An 8,397-nucleotide genomic window follows, 5' to 3' on the forward strand; every position below is an offset into this window, starting at 1 on the left:
AAGAAGAAGAATCTTACATCTCCTTAGATCTTTCCGAGACTAAAGATATGGCGGACCAAGAACAACCACCTCGTCCTCAGACTATGGCACAAAAGTTGAAGGCCACACGAGGGGGCCAAGGCAATTCGATTACTCAACCGAACATCACTCAGCCTTTTCAAATTACAGGGCCGATCCTGAATTTGATTTCTTCTGATTGCCGATTTTATGGCAAGGATACTGAGGATGCTAACGAGCATCTTCGTAATTTTAATGATGTTTGCAATTTGTTTAAGTTGCATGAGGTTGCCGATACTTCAGTCAAGACAAGGCTTTTTCTTTGGACTCTTAAGGGAGAAGCCAAGAGATGGTTAGATAAGCAACCAGAGGGCACGATTACCTCTTGGGAGACTTTGGAGGATAAGTTTTTATCGAAGTTTTTCCCTGCGTCTCGAGCTGCTAGACTTCAAGCAGAAATTTCTCAATTCAGACAAAAGAGCAGTGAGACATTGTTTGATGCTTGGGACCGTTTTGCTACTTTGTTACGCTTATGCCCGCAACATGGGTTGAATGATTAACAGAAGGTCCAGATTTTCTACAAAGGTTGTGATATCCCTACTCGTCAGACTATTGATCAAGCCGCAGGTGGTACGTTAATGGATAAGACCGAAGAAGAGGCGCTAGAGATAATTGAAAAGCAAGCTGCTTACTCTCACGAATGGCATCAAGATCATGAGTCATTCCATTCAGCTTCAGTTAAGAAGACCGAAACCCATGGTGCATATGACGATTTTGGGTCTATAAGTGCTAAGTTGGATTCCTTTGGTAGGAATTTGGAGAAGATAAATAAGGATATTCATGGTATGAAGGTTGGTTGTGAGTATTGTGGGGGATTGCATCTGGCAAAAGATTGTGATGCAGGTTTGACTATGAATCAGAAGGAAGAGATAGCTTATATTAGTCAGCAGAACAACAATCAGTTTCAGGGACTTGCGCAGTTTAATAGGAATTTTAATAATCCCTATAATCCTCAAGGTAATCAAGGTTCAAGGTTTCAGCCAGGTTCTAGTGGAGGATATCAACAGCAAGCTCCCGGGTATTTTCAGAAACCCCAAGCCGAAGAGAAAAATTCCAACCTTAAAGCTATGATCGAGAAGCTTGTGATATCTCAAACTCAGCTTGTTACTACTGTTACTCAGAACAATGAGAAGAATGACCAAATGTTTCAAAATCAACAAGCAGCGATTCAGAAACTTGAGAAACAAATTGGTTAGCTTGCTAGTCAGAATAATGTGAGAAAACCGGGGGAGTTACCGAGCAAGACGGATACTAACCCGAAAAACGGGCATGTTAATGCTATCACCACCCGAAGTGGTTTAGCATACGATCCACCGAGGAAGCCCGACGAGTATGATTTGAGGGTACCGTTAGTTAATGATAGTGAGCCGGTTGTTGAAAATGAACCGGAAGGGGAAAAGGAGCCGGAACAGGTGGCTGAAAAAGTTGTTAAGGAACCGGTTACTGTTGCTGCTAAACCGATAGTTAGAGAGTATCAACCACCGCTCCCATTCCCGAGGAAACAGCGATTGGAGAAGCTAGAGGCCGAAAAGTCCAAGTTCATGGACTTGATTAAAAAAGTTAATATAAATATGCCTTTTATTGATGTTATTGCAGGTATGCCTAAGTATGCGAGGTTTCTTAAAGATTTGATGACTAACAGGCAGAAGCTGGAGAACGTGTCTTCAGTCAGGTTGAATGCCGCATGCTCAGTGGTAGTTGCAAACAAGCTTCCCGAGAAGCTTGAAGATCCTGGAAGTTTTACCATTCCTTGTTTACTTGGTAATCTAGATTGTATGAGGGCTTTGGCGGATTTGGGGGCTAGCATTAATTTAATGCCTTATTCTATTTACCTTAAGCTAGACCCCGGGGAGTTAAAACCCACGCGTATGGCTGTTCAGCTAGCTGACTGCTCTATTAAATTCCCTCGTGGAATCATAGAGAATATGCTAGTTAAGACCGGTGATAAGGCTAAAAAGGAACATATATTTCATAGCATTATCCCCCAAGAAATACAAGATTTTAGTTGCAATTGTTCCTTTTTCAAGTAGTATTCGTTTATATTAAATAAGTGCGAAGACAAAAGGCGAAAATGACGAATTGAAGACACAAAGGTCCAAAAAGCTCAAAAGTACAAGATACAATCAAAAAGGTTCAAATTATTGATGAAGAACGTCTAAAAATGACAAGAGTACAAGTTACAAAACGCAAAGTACACGATATAAAATTGTACGAAAGGGCGTTCGAAAATCCGGAACCGAGGCATGAACCAACTTTCAGCGCTCGACGCAACGGTGTAAAAATTACGAGTCAACTATGCACAAGAATAAAATATAATATTTAAATAATTCATAATAAGAATAATATTAAATAATAAAAAGTTGTTAATTGAGCATAGTTCAGGGGTCGTAAATGAAAATTTCAATTCTAATTTCGCCTATAAAAGGCTATGTAATACGATCAATTGGATATACCTTTTTCGATCATTTTTTCTATCTATATATCGATCCATCTATTATCAATATCAATTATCAATATCTATATCTCTATATCTCTATCATAATGTTAACTTAATAAGATATAACAATAATCTTAATTTTAATTTTAAATTATGATAATAATAAGATTTATGATAGAGATCGTTTGAGTGTGTAAGTCGAAATTCTGTCCGTGTAACGCTACGCTATTTTTAATCATTGTAAGTTATGTTCAACCTTTTTACATTAATGTCTCGTAGCTAAGTTATTTATTATGCTTATTTAATCCGAAGTAATCATGATGTTGGGCTAATTACTAAAATTGGGTAATTGGGCTTTGTACCATAATTGGGGTTTGGACAAAAGAAAGACACTTGTGGAAATTAGACTTTGGGCTATTAATGGGCTTTATATTTGTTTAACTAAATGATAATTTGTTAATGTTAATATAAAGATTTACAATTGGGCGTCCCTATAAATTACCATATACACTCAATCGGACACGATGCGCGGGGTATTTATATGTACGAATAATCGTTCATTTAACCGGACACGGGAATGGATTAATAGCCACTAGAATAATTAAAACAGGGGTGAAATTATGTACAAGGACACTTGGTATAATTGATAACAAAATATTAAAACCTTGGGTTACACTCAGTCGACATCCTGGTGTAATTATTAAACAAAGTATTAAAATCTTGTTACAGTTTAAGTCCCCAATTAGTTGGAATATTTAACTTCGGGTATAAGGATAATTTGACGAGGATACTCGCACTTTATATTTATGACTGATGGACTGTTATGGACAAAAACCAAACGGACATATTAAATAATTCGGGACAAAGGACAATTAACCCATGGGCATAAAACTAAAATCAACACGTCAAACATCATGATTACGGAAGTTTAAATAAGCATAATTCTTTTATTTCATATTTAATTTCCTTTATTTTATATTTAATTGCACTTCTAATTATCGCATTTTTTTAATTATCGCAAGTTTATTTTATCGCACTTTTATTATTCGCAATTTCATTATCGTTATTTACTTTATGCTTTAATTTAAGTCTTGTATTTATTTTTAATATTTTACATTTGGTTTTAACTGCGACTAAAGTTTTAAAATCGACAAACCGGTCATTAAACGGTAAAAACCCCCCTTTATAATAATAATACTACTTATATTATATATTTTTGTAAAAATATAGTTTTATAAAAATATAGTGTTAAACTTCACTGCGTCCCTGTGGAACGAACCGGACTTACTAAAAACTACACTACAGTACGATTAGGTACACTGCCTATAAGTGTTGTAGCAAGGTTTAGGTATTTCCCATCCGTAAAAATAATAAAACTTGTGTAAAATTTCGTCGAATTTCGTATTAAAAATAAACACTATTTCGTACCCCTCGCGACACACATCAAATTTTTTGGCGCCGCTGCCGGGGACCGCTAAAACGCTATATTTTTAATTTATATTTGTGAAAATAAAAGTTTGTAAAAAAAAAAAAAAAACGTATAAAAAAAAAAACAAACAAAACGTAAAAAAAAAAAAACAAACAAAACGTAAAAAAAAAAACACGAGTTTTGAATCTGCATCAGTTTTGAGCCTGCATAATTTTGAATCTGCATCAGTTTTGAACCTGCATCAGCTTTTGAACTTGCATTCAATTTTGAATCTGCACTCCCATTTTGAGCCTGCATATAAAAAAAAAATTTATTAAAAAAAATATATTTTTTTAAGATTTTGTCTATAAAAAAAAATGTTTTTTTAGTTTTATTACCTTTAGATTTTTAGACTATAGTCGCAACTTTTAGTATTAAGTTTAGTTTTGCCATAGTTATTTTCTTATTTTTATTTTTCGACGCCCTTTACCTATGTATCAATTACAATTCCAATTAGTAATCTCTATTTGTAGTTTTAATTTTAAGATAGTGATAGTTATAAGGTTGGATTAATCGCGTGTTTTTAAAGTCTTATAAGCCACTCTTCGCCTTTTTCGTTTTTCGACGCGCAATCTATTTCTTCCTTATTTCTCGTCATTCTAGTTATAGGACATAGAATTTTATCTACATCTAATCTAATATTTCTTAAACGGAAAGAGAAATTATTTAAGCGGTTAAGTTAATAGACGTTGACATTTTTCTGGTTCGTAGTAATAGTTGGATTTGTACGTGGACCGGGTTGTTGGAGCCAAACAGTCCTCAATTATATTGAGACCAAACGAATCCTGCCCCTCTGCTGCATCTTTTGGCTATTCGAAACGTGGGCAAAAATCAGAAAAGTCTATTAATTGGACAACTTATATAAGTTTTTCTTATTATTTTTTTATAACTAATAGGATAATTCTGTGAATGCACCGAGCAAGACGTTCGCCGCCGGTCATACGTTCACCACCTGTAACTCGATCAAGACATTGTTTAACAAATATAGCTGCCGTTGATTTTTCTTTAGACTCGTCATCAAGTCGACCGAGTACTTCAACTCAAATTTCCGATAATCCAGTTTTTGAAACCAATATCACAATTGAGAATCCGGAGAATACTCAGGGACAATTCCGAGACCCTGATCCATTAATTATTCCTCCGGAACCACCAATCATTCAAACAGAGATTGTTGAGGAAGAAACCATTAAATCAGAAACCTCTAGTGATTCAGATACAACACTTCCAATCATGGAAAATCTAGAACCTCTAAGTATGGAAGACCGAATGAGAGCTACACGCACGGGCCAAGGTCATGTCATTATTAAACTAGAAGTTAATGCTCCAGATTATGAAATCAAAGGACAAATTCTACACATGGTGACTAATCAGTGCCAATATAGTGGTACGCCGAATGAAGACCCAAATGAACATCTTCGTACGTTCAATAGGATCTGTACACTATTCAAAATCCGAGAAGTGGAGGACGAACAAATCTATCTCATGTTATTTCCCTGGACTTTAAAGGGAGAAGCCAAAGATTGGTTAGAATCGTTACCTGAAGGGGCGATTGACACATGGGATGTTTTAGTTGAAAATTTTCTTAAACAATTCTTTCCGGCATCCAAAGTCGTGAGACTTCAAGGAGAAATTGTTACGTTCGAACAAAATCCAAATGAAACATTATATGAGGCGTGGACAAGATTCGGAAGGATGTTGAGAGGATGTCCTCAACACGGATTAGATACTTTTCAAATAGTACAAATCTTCTATAAAGGCGTAGACATCGCCACACGAAAAGACATCGACATAACCGCTGGTGGATCCATTATGAAGAAAACTGCAACTGAAGCTTACAAAATTATTGATAACACAGCCTCCCACTCGCATGAGTGGCACCAAGAAAAAGATATCTTTCGATCATCTAAAGCGGCTAGAGCCGATTCTAGCCATGACTTTGATTCCGTTTCTGCAAAAATAGATGCTTTCGAAAGACGAATGGAAAAGATGAATAAAGATATTCACGCAATACGAATCAGTTGTGAGCAATGCGGTGGACCACACTTATTGAAAGATTGTCACATTGAACCAACGATGGAACAACGAGAGAATGTTTCCTATATGAACCAAAGGCCGGGAAATAATTATCAAAATAATTATCAACCGCCAAGGCTAAACTTAAATCGAAATCAAAACATTCTTTACAATCCAAAAGGACCCGAAAATAACTGGTATAACCAACAAGGTCCGAATAACCAACCGACTCAAAACAACACTTTCAATCAACAAAGACCTAGCTTGTATAAACCACCACAACAACCCGAAGAGAAAAAGCCAAATCTAGAAGAAATGATGGCAAAGCTGATTGAATCTCAAACACAATTCATTACATCTCAAACCCAAACGAACGAGAGGTTTGATCAGTCATTAAGAACTCAACAAGCTTCCATTTTGAATCTTGAAAAACACGTAGGTACTCTTGCTAGCATGATGAGTGAGAGGGAACAAGGAAAGCTACCAAGTAATACTGAAGTAAATCCTCGGAATGAGAATGTTAATATGGTTTCAACGAATTCTGAAAAACCAGCACCAGAAGATGGGAAGGTTTTAGATGAGAGTAACAATGAAGAAGTTACACCACCACCACCCGAGTATGTAAAGCCAGTGGTGGCACCATACAAACCACCCATCCCGTTTCCAAGAAAAGGAGTTGAGTATGAGCAAGTGATAGGTAATAAAGATTGTGATACCTCTGGAAAGAAGAAGGAGAAAAAGAATAAGAAAGTGCAAGAAACAAAAGCCGTAAATATAAACCCGGTGAAGACAGTTCCACCAAAACCTCCACCTAGGGTAGGTGATCCGGGTGAATTTATTGTTCCTTGTCTACTTAGTGATTGTGTCATGTATGATGCACTAGCAGATTTAGGTGCAAGTGTAAGTGTTATGCCTCTTTCCTTATATAAGAGATTAGGTGTAGGTAAGTTAAGTCCAACGGATATGAGTGTTCGACTCTTTGATCAAACCATTAAGCACCCAGTTGGAATTGCTGACAACCTACCCGTTCAAGTAGGCAATTTAACCTTTCTAGTCGAATTTATTTTCATTGACATAGAAGAGGACCCAAACATTCCTCTAATTTTAGGTCGGCCATTCTTAGCGTCCACCAAGGCGTTATTTGATGTAGGAAATGGAAGAATGACACTTAAAAGTGGTGACAAATCGATCACCTTTATGATTCGAAAGTCTAAATCTCCACCAGCCAAAACCGTTGAACCAGTAAAAACAATTGGTAAGAACCATGTGGTTTTACCAACTCCAACGGTAATACTTAGCAATAATGAAACGCCTAAGTGTGGGGAAAATGAAGTAACACCTAATGATGACATGATAACAAAGAACCCCATTGTTGATACGAAATTAAATGATCCCGTTATTAATAGTTCAATGAAGAAACTTATTAAACGGATTCGCGATGCTAGAACCAAGGGGAACTTTAAGTTATGTAACCGGTTAGTATCCAATCTATCACCTAAAGAAAAGGAGAAACTAGTTGAAATTGTGGATATTACACAGGAATCCGACCAATGGCTTAAAGAAAAAGTCACGGATATGCAAGTTGATTATGGACCAAGAGAAATTAACGATGAAGTTAATCACAATTTTGACACCACAGCTACCTAAGTGTGGGGAGATTCAAATGTTCTAAAAAGAAAATGCTATCTAGAGTTAGTTGTTCTGTTCTCGTGTAGTTCCGAGAATGGAACCCGATTGGTCTTTTCCGCTAGCAGACACTAAAGAACTAGTTTTCTCCCTCCATTCTGAATTTTTGTTTTGTAGGTTTTTTTATGAAATTAATATGCATTTTAATTTAAGTTTTTAAAAACAAAATTTACTTTAATTCATTAAGTTTAAAAAATAATTTCTAAAATTCATCGTGAGTTAAAGACTAGGTCGTTGAGCCGAAATTGCTTTACCCGAGGGCGGGGCGACAAATTTTGTTATCATTTAATTTTATTGATCTAAAGTATGCAAAAAAAAAATATTATATTAATTTTTGAACGTAGGGGTTATATACCAAACTTCAAAAATATGTATATATGTTTGTATTTTATGTTATGTACACAACAGGGTAAAACAGCGCACTTTCAAAGACTGTCATTAAGTTCAACAAAAAGCTACTAATTTTGATGACAAGGCGCAAAATATCAAATGTGATGTAAAATAATATGCTTACAAACTGGGTATTTTTAATCACTTTTCTACACTAATCACCCTCATGAATTTATAATTATAGTCTGATTTCATGCAAATGAGGGCATTGCATGATCTCAAGTGTGGGGAAGGGTTATAAATTCTCTCGGGTTTACACTTAGTTTATTTGCCAAATTTTGTGAAAATTTGAAAAATTTTCAATTAAATGAACTCAAAATCATGTTTATACATATTTATGAACGAT

At 35.7% G+C, this 8,397-nt stretch overlaps 1 non-coding gene across 1 annotated transcript; it reads right to left on the bottom strand.

Annotated features, from left to right (window-relative positions):
- Positions 1-440: 440 nt before the first annotated feature.
- LOC139894986 (small nucleolar RNA R71) lies at positions 441-547 on the bottom strand. The gene has a single exon (XR_011775458.1). It is a non-coding gene; the product is annotated as a small nucleolar RNA R71 (small nucleolar RNA).
- Positions 548-8,397: the final 7,850 nt, after the last annotated feature.

The sequence above is a fragment of the Rutidosis leptorrhynchoides genome, chromosome 2 (assembly GCF_046630445.1).
Source record: "Rutidosis leptorrhynchoides isolate AG116_Rl617_1_P2 chromosome 2, CSIRO_AGI_Rlap_v1, whole genome shotgun sequence".
NCBI classification, from domain to species: domain Eukaryota; kingdom Viridiplantae; phylum Streptophyta; class Magnoliopsida; order Asterales; family Asteraceae; genus Rutidosis; species Rutidosis leptorrhynchoides.